The sequence below is a fragment of the Apodemus sylvaticus genome, chromosome 11 (assembly GCF_947179515.1).
Source record: "Apodemus sylvaticus chromosome 11, mApoSyl1.1, whole genome shotgun sequence".
In the NCBI taxonomy this organism is placed as follows: Eukaryota; Metazoa; Chordata; class Mammalia; order Rodentia; family Muridae; genus Apodemus; species Apodemus sylvaticus.
Window position 1 is genome coordinate 108,270,728 of NC_067482.1, and position 12,721 is coordinate 108,283,448.

Below are 12,721 nucleotides of genomic sequence, written 5' to 3' on the forward strand. Positions count from 1 at the left end.
TCTTTTCGAGATACAACGTGTAGTTTTGGAGATACAAGCTAATTTTGTACTATGCGTTATTTCTTCTCGTAAAGAGTTTCCAATGTGTACGTATATGTATTTACTCTGCAAAACTGTATTTCCTTATGAAGTGGTATTCTTACATATCCTTTCCAGAGAAAACTGTCCTGTGCCTTCTCTTTTGAGGCTACACACTTAGACATACACGCAACATGAAAGCTTTTCGACTTACAACGTGTTGTTTAGGAAAAACAAGATAATTTTGCACGATGCGGGATTTCCTTAAAACGTGATTTTCTGAAAAATTTTGACGAAAGAAAATTCTCCTTTTGGTTCTCTTTAGATGCTACATGTTAAGACGTACACGCCACAACAATTCTTTTCGAGATACAACGTGTAGTTTTGGAGATACAAGCTAATTTTGTACTATGCGTTATTTCTTCTCGTAAAGAGTTTCCAATGCGTACGTATATGTCTTTACTCTGCAAAACTGTATTTCCTTATGAAGTGGTATTCTTACATATCCTTTCGAGAGAAAACTGTCCTGTGCCTTCTCTTTTGAGGCTACACACTTAGACATACACGCAACATGAAAGCTTTTCGACTTACAACGTGTTGTTTAGGAAAAACATGATAATTTCGCACTATGCGGGATTTCCTTAAAACGTGATTTTCTGAAAGATTTTGACGAAAGAAAATTCTCCTTTTGGTTCTCTTTAGATGCTACATGTTAAGACGTACACGCCACAACAATTCTTTTCGAGATACAACGTGTAGTTTTGGAGATACAAGCTAATTTTTTACTATGCGTTATTTCTTCTCGTAAAGAGTTTCCAATGCGTACGTATATGTCTTTACTCTGCAAAACTGTATTTCCTTATGAAGTGGTATTCTTACATATCCTTTCGAGAGAAAACTGTCCTGTGCCTTCTCTTTTGAGGCTACACACTTAGACATACACGCAACATGAAAGCTTTTCGACTTACAACGTGTTGTTTAGGAAAAACAAGATAATTTCGCACGATGCGGGATTTCCTTAAAACGTGATTTTCTGAAAAATTTTGACGAAAGAAAATTCTCCTTTTGGTTCTCTTTAGATGCTACATGTTAAGACGTACACGCCACAACAATTCTTTTCGAGATACAACGTGTAGTTTTGGAGATACAAGCTAATTTTGTACTATGCGTTATTTCTTCTCGTAAAGAGTTTCCAATGCGTACGTATATGTCTTTACTCTGCAAAACTGTATTTCCTTATGAAGTGGTATTCTTACATATCCTTTCGAGAGAAAACTGTCCTGTGCCTTCTCTTCTGAGGCTACACACTTAGACATACACGCAACATGAAAGCTTTTCGACTTACAACGTGTTGTTTAGGAAAAACAAGATAATTTCGCACGATGCAGGATTTCCTTAAAATGTGATTTTCTGAAAAATTTTGACGAAAGAAAATTCTCCTTTTGGTTCTCTTTAGATGCTACATGTTAAGACGTACACGCCACAACAATTCTTTTCGAGATACAACGTGTAGTTTTGGAGATACAAGCTAATTTTGTACTATGCGTTATTTCTTCTCGTAAAGAGTTTCCAATGCGTACGTATATGTCTTTACTCTGCAAAACTGTATTTCCTTATGAAGTGGTATTCTTACATATCCTTTCGAGAGAAAACTGTCCTGTGCCTTCTCTTTTGAGGCTACACACTTAGACATACACGCAACATGAAAGCTTTTCGACTTACAACGTGTTGTTTAGGAAAAACAAGATAATTTCGCACGATGCGGGATTTCCTTAAAACGTGATTTTCTGAAAAATTTTGACGAAAGAAAATTCTCCTTTTGGTTCTCTTTAGATGCTACATGTTAAGACGTACACGCCACAACAATTCTTTTCGAGATACAACGTGTAGTTTTGGAGATACAAGCTAATTTTATTCTATGCGTTATTTCTTCTCGTAAAGATTTTCCAATGTGTATGTATATGTATTTACTCTGCAAAACTGTATTTCCTTATGAAGTGGTATTCTTACATATCCTTTCGCGAGAAAACTGTCCTGTGCCTTCTCCTTTGAGGCTACATACTTAGACATACACGCAACATGAAAGCTTTTCGACTTACAACGTGTTGTTTAGGAAAAACATGATAATTTCGCACGATGCGGGATTTCCTTAAAACGTGATTTTCTGAAAGATTTTGACGAAAGAAAATTCTCCTTTTGGTTCTCTTTAGATGCTACATGTTAAGACGTACACGCCACAACAATTCTTTTCGAGATACAAGGTGTAGTTTTGGAGATACAAGCTAATTTTGTACTATGCGTTATTTCTTCTCGTAAAGAGTTTCCAATGCATACGTATATGTCTTTACTCTGCAAAACTGTATTTCCTTATGAAGTGGTATTCTTACATATCCTTTCGAGAGAAAACTGTCCTGTGCCTTCTCTTTTGAGGCTACACACTTAGACATACACGCAACATGAAAGCTTTTCGACTTACAACGTGTTGTTTAGGAAAAACAAGATAATTTCGCACGATGCGGGATTTCCTTAAAACGTGATTTTCTGAAAAATTTTGACGAAAGAAAATTCTCCTTTTGGTTCTCTTTAGATGCTACATGTTAAGACGTACACGCCACAACAATTCTTTTCGAGATACAACGTGTAGTTTTGGAGATACAAGCTAATTTTGTACTATGCGTTATTTATTCTCGTAAAGAGTTTCCAATGCGTACGTATATGTCTTTACTCTGCAAAACTGTATTTCCTTATGAAGTGGTATTCTTACATATCCTTTCGAGAGAAAACTGTCCTGTGCCTTCTCTTTTGAGGCTACACACTTAGACATACGCGCAACATGAAAGCTTTTCGACTTACAACGTGTTGTTTAGGAAAAACAAGATAATTTCGCACGATGCGGGATTTCCTTAAAACGTGATTTTCTGAAAAATTTTGACGAAAGAAAATTCTCCTTTTGGTTCTATTTAGATGCTACATGTTAAGACGTACACGCCACAACACTTCTTTTCGAGATACAACGTGTAGTTTTGGAGATACAAGCTAATTTTGTACTATGCGTTATTTCTTCTCGTAAAGAGTTTCCAATGCGTACGTATATGTCTTTACTCTGCAAAACTGTATTTCCTTATGAAGTGGTATTCTTACATATCCTTTCGAGAGAAAACTGTCCTGTGCCTTCTCTTTTGAGGCTACACACTTAGACATACACGCAACATGAAAGCTTTTCGACTTACAACGTGTTGTTTAGGAAAAACAAGATAATTTCGCACGATGCGGGATTTCCTTAAAACGTGATTTTCTGAAAAATTTTGACGAAAGAAAATTCTCCTTTTGGTTCTCTTTAGATGCTACATGTTAAGACGTACACGCCACAACAATTCTTTTCGAGATACAACGTGTAGTTTTGGAGATACAAGCTAATTTTGTACTATGCGTTATTTCTTCTCGTAAAGAGTTTCCAATGCGTACGTATATGTCTTTACTCTGCAAAACTGTATTTCCTTATGAAGTGGTATTCTTACATATCCTTTCGAGAGAAAACTGTCCTGTGCCTTCTCTTTTGAGGCTACACACGTAGACATACACGCAACATGAAAGCTTTTCGACTTACAACGTGTTGTTTAGGAAAAACAAGATAATTTCGCACGATGCGGGATTTCCTTAAAACGTGATTTTCTGAAAAATTTTGACGAAAGAAAATTCTCCTTTTGGTTCTCTTTAGATGCTACATGTTAAGACGTACACGCCACAACAATTCTTTTCGAGATACAACGTGTAGTTTTGGAGATACAAGCTAATTTTGTACTATGCGTTATTTCTTCTCGTAAAGAGTTTCCAATGCGTACGTATATGTCTTTACTCTGCAAAACTGTATTTCCTTATGAAGTGGTATTCTTACATATCCTTTCGAGAGAAAACTGTCCTGTGCCTTCTCTTTTGAGGCTACACACTTAGACATACACACAACATGAAAACTTTTCGACTTACAACGTGTTGTTTAGGAAAAACAAGATAATTTTGCACGATGCGGGATTTCCTTAAAACGTGATTTTCTGAAAAATTTTGACGAAAGAAAATTCTCCTTTTGGTTCTCTTTAGATGCTACATGTTAAGACGTACACGCCACAACAATTCTTTTCGAGATACAACGTGTAGTTTTGGAGATACAAGCTAATTTTGTACTATGCGTTATTTCTTCTCGTAAAGAGTTTCCAATGCGTACGTATATGTCTTTACTCTGCAAAACTGTATTTCCTTATGAAGTGGTATTCTTACATATCCTTTCGAGAGAAAACTGTCCTGTGCCTTCTCTTTTGAGGCTACACACTTAGACATACACGCAACATGAAAGCTTTTCGACTTACAACGTGTTGTTTAGGAAAAACAAGATAATTTCGCACGATGCGGGATTTCCTTAAAACGTGATTTTCTGAAAAATTTTGACGAAAGAAAATTCTCCTTTTGGTTCTATTTAGATGCTACATGTTAAGACGTACACGCCACAACACTTCTTTTCGAGATACAACGTGTAGTTTTGGAGATACAAGCTAATTTTGTACTATGCGTTATTTCTTCTCGTAAAGAGTTTCCAATGCGTACGTATATGTCTTTACTCTGCAAAACTGTATTTCCTTATGAAGTGGTATTCTTACATATCCTTTCGAGAGAAAACTGTCCTGTGCCTTCTCTTTTGAGGCTACACACTTAGACATACACGCAACATGAAAGCTTTTCGACTTACAACGTGTTGTTTAGGAAAAACAAGATAATTTCGCACGATGCGGGATTTCCTTAAAACGTGATTTTCTGAAAAATTTTGACGAAAGAAAATTCTCCTTTTGGTTCTCTTTAGATGCTACATGTTAAGACGTACACGCCACAACAATTCTTTTCGAGATACAACGTGTAGTTTTGGAGATACAAGCTAATTTTGTACTATGCGTTATTTCTTCTCGTAAAGAGTTTCCAATGCGTACGTATATGTCTTTACTCTGCAAAACTGTATTTCCTTATGAAGTGGTATTCTTACATATCCTTTCGAGAGAAAACTGTCCTGTGCCTTCTCTTTTGAGGCTACACACGTAGACATACACGCAACATGAAAGCTTTTCGACTTACAACGTGTTGTTTAGGAAAAACAAGATAATTTCGCACGATGCGGGATTTCCTTAAAACGTGATTTTCTGAAAAATTTTGACGAAAGAAAATTCTCCTTTTGGTTCTCTTTAGATGCTACATGTTAAGACGTACACGCCACAACAATTCTTTTCGAGATACAACGTGTAGTTTTGGAGATACAAGCTAATTTTGTACTATGCGTTATTTCTTCTCGTAAAGAGTTTCCAATGCGTACGTATATGTCTTTACTCTGCAAAACTGTATTTCCTTATGAAGTGGTATTCTTACATATCCTTTCGAGAGAAAACTGTCCTGTGCCTTCTCTTTTGAGGCTACACACTTAGACATACACACAACATGAAAACTTTTCGACTTACAACGTGTTGTTTAGGAAAAACAAGATAATTTTGCACGATGCGGGATTTCCTTAAAACGTGATTTTCTGAAAAATTTTGACGAAAGAAAATTCTCCTTTTGGTTCTCTTTAGATGCTACATGTTAAGACGTACACGCCACAACAATTCTTTTCGAGATACAACGTGTAGTTTTGGAGATACAAGCTAATTTTGTACTATGCGTTATTTCTTCTCGTAAAGAGTTTCCAATGCGTACGTATATGTCTTTACTCTGCAAAACTGTATTTCCTTATGAAGTGGTATTCTTACATATCCTTTCGAGAGAAAACTGTCCTGTGCCTTCTCTTTTGAGGCTACACACTTAGACATACACGCAACATGAAAGCTTTTCGACTTACAACGTGTTGTTTAGGAAAAACAAGATAATTTCGCACGATGCGGGATTTCCTTAAAACGTGATTTTCTGAAAAATTTTGACGAAAGAAAATTCTCCTTTTGGTTCTCTTTAGATGCTACATGTTAAGACGTACACGCCACAACAATTCTTTTCGAGATACAACGTGTAGTTTTGGAGATACAAGCTAATTTTGTACTATGCGTTATTTCTTCTCGTAAAGAGTTTCCAATGCGTACGTATATGTCTTTACTCTGCAAAACTGTATTTCCTTATGAAGTGGTATTCTTACATATCCTTTCGAGAGAAAACTGTCCTGTGCCTTCTCTTTTGAGGCTACACACTTAGACATACACGCAACATGAAAGCTTTTCGACTTACAACGTGTTGTTTAGGAAAAACATGATAATTTCGCACGATGCGGGATTTCCTTAAAACGTGATTTTCTGAAAGATTTTGACGAAAGAAAATTCTCCTTTTGGTTCTCTTTAGATGCTACATGTTAAGTCGTACACGCCACAACAATTCTTTTCGAGATACAACGTGTAGTTTTGGAGATACAAGCTAATTTTGTACTATGCGTTATTTCTTCTCGTAAAGAGTTTCCAATGCGTACGTATATGTCTTTACTCTGCAAAACTGTATTTCCTTATGAAGTGGTATTCTTACATATCCTTTCGAGAGAAAACTGTCCTGTGCCTTCTCTTTTGAGGCTACACACTTAGACATACACGCAACATGAAAGCTTTTCGACTTACAACGTGTTGTTTAGGAAAAACAAGATAATTTCGCACGATGCGGGATTTCCTTAAAACGTGATTTTCTGAAAAATTTTGACGAAAGAAAATTCTCCTTTTGGTTCTCTTTAGATGCTACATGTTAAGACGTACACGCCACAACAATTCTTTTCGAGATACAACGTGTAGTTTTGGAGATACAAGGTAATTTTGTACTATGCGTTATTTCTTCTCGTAAAGAGTTTCCAATGTGTACGTATATGTATTTACTCTGCAAAACTGTATTTCCTTATGAAGTGGTATTCTTACATATCCTTTCGAGAGAAAACTGTCCTGTGCCTTCTCTTTTGAGGCTACACACTTAGACATACACGCAACATGAAAGCTTTTCGACTTACAACGTGTTGTTTAGGAAAAACAAGATAATTTCGCACGATGCGGGATTTCCTTAAAACGTGATTTTCTGAAAAATTTTGACGAAAGAAAATTCTCCTTTTGGTTCTCTTTAGATGCTACATGTTAAGACGTACACGCCACAACAATTCTTTTCGAGATACAACGTGTAGTTTTGGAGATACAAGCTAATTTTGTACTATGCGTTATTTCTTCTCGTAAAGAGTTTCCAATGTGTACGTATATGTCTTTACTCTGCAAAACTGTATTTCCTTATGAAGTGGTATTCTTACATATCCTTTCGAGAGAAAACTGTCCTGTGCCTTCTCTTTTGAGGCTACACACTTAGACATACACGCAACATGAAAGCTTTTCGACTTACAACGTGTTGTTTAGGAAAAACAAGATAATTTCGCACGATGCGGGATTTCCTTAAAACGTGATTTTCTGAAAAATTTTGCCGAAAGAAAATTCTCCTTTTGGTTCTGTTTAGATGCTACATGTTAAGACGTACACGCCACAACAATTCTTTTCGAGATACAACGTGTAGTTTTGGAGATACAAGCTAATTTTGTACTATGCGTTATTTCTTCTCGTAAAGAGTTTCCAATGCGTACGTATATGTCTTTACTCTGCAAAACTGTATTTCCTTATGAAGTGGTATTCTTACATATCCTTTCGAGAGAAAACTGTCCTGTGCCTTCTCTTTTGAGGCTACACACTTAGACATACACGCAACATGAAAGCTTTTCGACTTACAACGTGTTGTTTAGGAAAAACAAGATAATTTCGCACGATGCGGGATTTCCTTAAAACGTGATTTTCTGAAAAATTTTGACGAAAGAAAATTCTCCTTTTCGTTCTCTTTAGATGCTACATGTTAAGACGTACACGCCACAACAATTCTTTTCGAGATACAACGTGTAGTTTTGGAGATACAAGCTAATTTTGTACTATGCGTTATTTCTTCTCGTAAAGAGTTTCCAATGTGTACGTATATGTATTTACTCTGCAAAACTGTATTTCCTTATGAAGTGGTATTCTTACATATCCTTTCGAGAGAAAACTGTCCTGTGCCTTCTCTTTTGAGGCTACACACTTAGACATACACGCAACATGAAAGCTTTTCGACTTACAACGTGTTGTTTAGGAAAAACAAGATAATTTCGCACGATGCGGGATTTCCTTAAAACGTGATTTTCTGAAAAATTTTGACGAAAGAAAATTCTCCTTTTGGTTCTCTTTAGATGCTACATGTTAAGACGTACACGCCACAACAATTCTTTTCGAGATACAACGTGTAGTTTTGGAGATACAAGCTAATTTTGTACTATGCGTTATTTCTTCTCGTAAAGAGTTTCCAATGCGTACGTATATGTCTTTACTCTGCAAAACTGTATTTCCTTATGAAGTGGTATTCTTACATATCCTTTCGAGAGAAAACTGTCCTGTGCCTTCTCTTTTGAGGCTACACACTTAGACATACACGCAACATGAAAGCTTTTCGACTTACAACGTGTTGTTTAGGAAAAACATGATAATTTCGCACGATGCGGGATTTCCTTAAAACGTGATTTTCTGAAAGATTTTGACGAAAGAAAATTCTCCTTTTGGTTCTCTTTAGATGCTACATGTTAAGTCGTACACGCCACAACAATTCTTTTCGAGATACAACGTGTAGTTTTGGAGATACAAGCTAATTTTGTACTATGCGTTATTTCTTCTCGTAAAGAGTTTCCAATGCGTACGTATATGTCTTTACTCTGCAAAACTGTATTTCCTTATGAAGTGGTATTCTTACATATCCTTTCGAGAGAAAACTGTCCTGTGCCTTCTCTTTTGAGGCTACACACTTAGACATACACGCAACATGAAAGCTTTTCGACTTACAACGTGTTGTTTAGGAAAAACAAGATAATTTCGCACGATGCGGGATTTCCTTAAAACGTGATTTTCTGAAAAATTTTGACGAAAGAAAATTCTCCTTTTGGTTCTCTTTAGATGCTACATGTTAAGACGTACACGCCACAACAATTCTTTTCGAGATACAACGTGTAGTTTTGGAGATACAAGGTAATTTTGTACTATGCGTTATTTCTTCTCGTAAAGAGTTTCCAATGTGTACGTATATGTATTTACTCTGCAAAACTGTATTTCCTTATGAAGTGGTATTCTTACATATCCTTTCGAGAGAAAACTGTCCTGTGCCTTCTCTTTTGAGGCTACACACTTAGACATACACGCAACATGAAAGCTTTTCGACTTACAACGTGTTGTTTAGGAAAAACAAGATAATTTCGCACGATGCGGGATTTCCTTAAAACGTGATTTTCTGAAAAATTTTGACGAAAGAAAATTCTCCTTTTGGTTCTCTTTAGATGCTACATGTTAAGACGTACACGCCACAACAATTCTTTTCGAGATACAACGTGTAGTTTTGGAGATACAAGCTAATTTTGTACTATGCGTTATTTCTTCTCGTAAAGAGTTTCCAATGTGTACGTATATGTCTTTACTCTGCAAAACTGTATTTCCTTATGAAGTGGTATTCTTACATATCCTTTCGAGAGAAAACTGTCCTGTGCCTTCTCTTTTGAGGCTACACACTTAGACATACACGCAACATGAAAGCTTTTCGACTTACAACGTGTTGTTTAGGAAAAACAAGATAATTTCGCACGATGCGGGATTTCCTTAAAACGTGATTTTCTGAAAAATTTTGCCGAAAGAAAATTCTCCTTTTGGTTCTATTTAGATGCTACATGTTAAGACGTACACGCCACAACAATTCTTTTCGAGATACAACGTGTAGTTTTGGAGATACAAGCTAATTTTGTACTATGCGTTATTTCTTCTCGTAAAGAGTTTCCAATGCGTACGTATATGTCTTTACTCTGCAAAACTGTATTTCCTTATGAAGTGGTATTCTTACATATCCTTTCGAGAGAAAACTGTCCTGTGCCTTCTCTTTTGAGGCTACACACTTAGACATACACGCAACATGAAAGCTTTTCGACTTACAACGTGTTGTTTAGGAAAAACAAGATAATTTCGCACGATGCGGGATTTCCTTAAAACGTGATTTTCTGAAAAATTTTGACGAAAGAAAATTCTCCTTTTGGTTCTCTTTAGATGCTACATGTTAAGACGTACACGCCACAACAATTCTTTTCGAGATACAACGTGTAGTTTTGGAGATACAAGCTAATTTTGTACTATGCGTTATTTCTACTCGTAAAGAGTTTCCAATGCGTACGTATATGTCTTTACTCTGCTAAACTGTATTTCCTTATGAAGTGGTATTCTTACATATCCTTTCGAGAGAAAACTGTCCTGTGCCTTCTCTTTTGAGGCTACACACTTAGACATACACGCAACATGAAAGCTTTTCGACTTACAACGTGTTGTTTAGGAAAAACAAGATAATTTCGCACGATGCGGGATTTCCTTAAAACGTGATTTTCTGAAAAATTTTGACGAAAGAAAATTCTCCTTTTGGTTCTCTTTAGACGCTACATGTTAAGACGTACACGCCACAACAATTCTTTTCGAGATACAACGTGTAGTTTTGGAGATACAAGCTAATTTTGTACTATGCGTTATTTCTTCTCGTAAAGAGTTTCCAATGTGTACGTATATGTATTTACTCTGCAAAACTGTATTTCCTTATAAAGTGGTATTCTTACCTATCCTTTCGAGAGAAAACTGTCCTGTGCCTTCTCTTTTGAGGCTACACACTTAGACATACACGCAACATGAAAGCTTTTCGACTTACAACGTGTTGTTTAGGAAAAACATGATAATTTCGCACGATGCGGGATTTCCTTAAAACGTGATTTTCTGAAAAATTTTGACGAAAGAAAATTCTCCTTTTGGTTCTCTTTAGATGCTACATGTTAAGACGTACACGCCACAACAATTCTTTTCGAGATACAACGTGTAGTTTTGGAGATACAAGCTAATTTTGTACTATGCGTTATTTCTTCTCGTAAAGAGTTTCCAATGCGTACGTATATGTCTTTACTCTGCAAAACTGTATTTCCTTATGAAGTGGTATTCTTACATATCCTTTCGAGAGAAAACTGTCCTGTGCCTTCTCTTTTGAGGCTACACACTTAGACATACACGCAACATGAAAGCTTTTCGACTTACAACGTGTTGTTTAGGAAAAACATGATAATTTCGCACGATGCGGGATTTCCTTAAAACGTGATTTTCTGAAAGATTTTGACGAAAGAAAATTCTCCTTTTGGTTCTCTTTAGATGCTACATGTTAAGTCGTACACGCCACAACAATTCTTTTCGAGATACAACGTGTAGTTTTGGAGATACAAGCTAATTTTGTACTATGCGTTATTTCTTCTCGTAAAGAGTTTCCAATGCGTACGTATATGTCTTTACTCTGCAAAACTGTATTTCCTTATGAAGTGGTATTCTTACATATCCTTTCGAGAGAAAACTGTCCTGTGCCTTCTCTTTTGAGGCTACACACTTAGACATACACGCAACATGAAAGCTTTTCGACTTACAACGTGTTGTTTAGGAAAAACAAGATAATTTCGCACGATGCGGGATTTCCTTAAAACGTGATTTTCTGAAAAATTTTGACGAAAGAAAATTCTCCTTTTGGTTCTCTTTAGATGCTACATGTTAAGACGTACACGCCACAACAATTCTTTTCGAGATACAACGTGTAGTTTTGGAGATACAAGCTAATTTTGTACTATGCGTTATTTCTTCTCGTAAAGAGTTTCCAATGCGTACGTATATGTCTTTACTCTGCAAAACTGTATTTCCTTATGAAGTGGTATTCTTACATATCCTTTCGAGAGAAAACTGTCCTGTGCCTTCTCTTTTGAGGCTACACACTTAGACATACACCGCAACATGAAAGCTTTTCGACTTACAACGTGTTGTTTAGGAAAAACAAGATAATTTCGCACGATGCGGGATTTCCTTAAAACGTGATTTTCTGAAAAATTTTGACGAAAGAAAATTCTCCTTTTGGTTCTCTTTAGATGCTACATGTTAAGACGTACACGCCACAACAATTCTTTTCGAGATACAACGTGTAGTTTTGGAGATACAAGCTAATTTTGTACTATGCGTTATTTCTTCTCGTAAAGAGTTTCCAATGCGTACGTATATGTCTTTACTCTGCAAAACTGTATTTCCTTATGAAGTGGTATTCTTACATATCCTTTCGAGAGAAAACTGTCCTGTGCCTTCTCTTTTGAGGCTACACACTTAGACATACACGCAACATGAAAGCTTTTCGACTTACAACGTGTTGTTTAGGAAAAACATGATAATTTCGCACGATGCGGGATTTCCTTAAAACGTGATTTTCTGAAAGATTTTGACGAAAGAAAATTCTCCTTTTGGTTCTCTTTAGATGCTACATGTTAAGTCGTACACGCCACAACAATTCTTTTCGAGATACAACGTGTAGTTTTGGAGATACAAGCTAATTTTGTACTATGCGTTATTTCTTCTCGTAAAGAGTTTCCAATGCGTACGTATATGTCTTTACTCTGCAAAACTGTATTTCCTTATGAAGTGGTATTCTTACATATCCTTTCGAGAGAAAACTGTCCTGTGCCTTCTCTTTTGAGGCTACACACTTAGACATACACGCAACATGAAAGCTTTTCGACTTACAACGTGTTGTTTAGGAAAAACAAGATAATTTCGCACGATGCGGGATT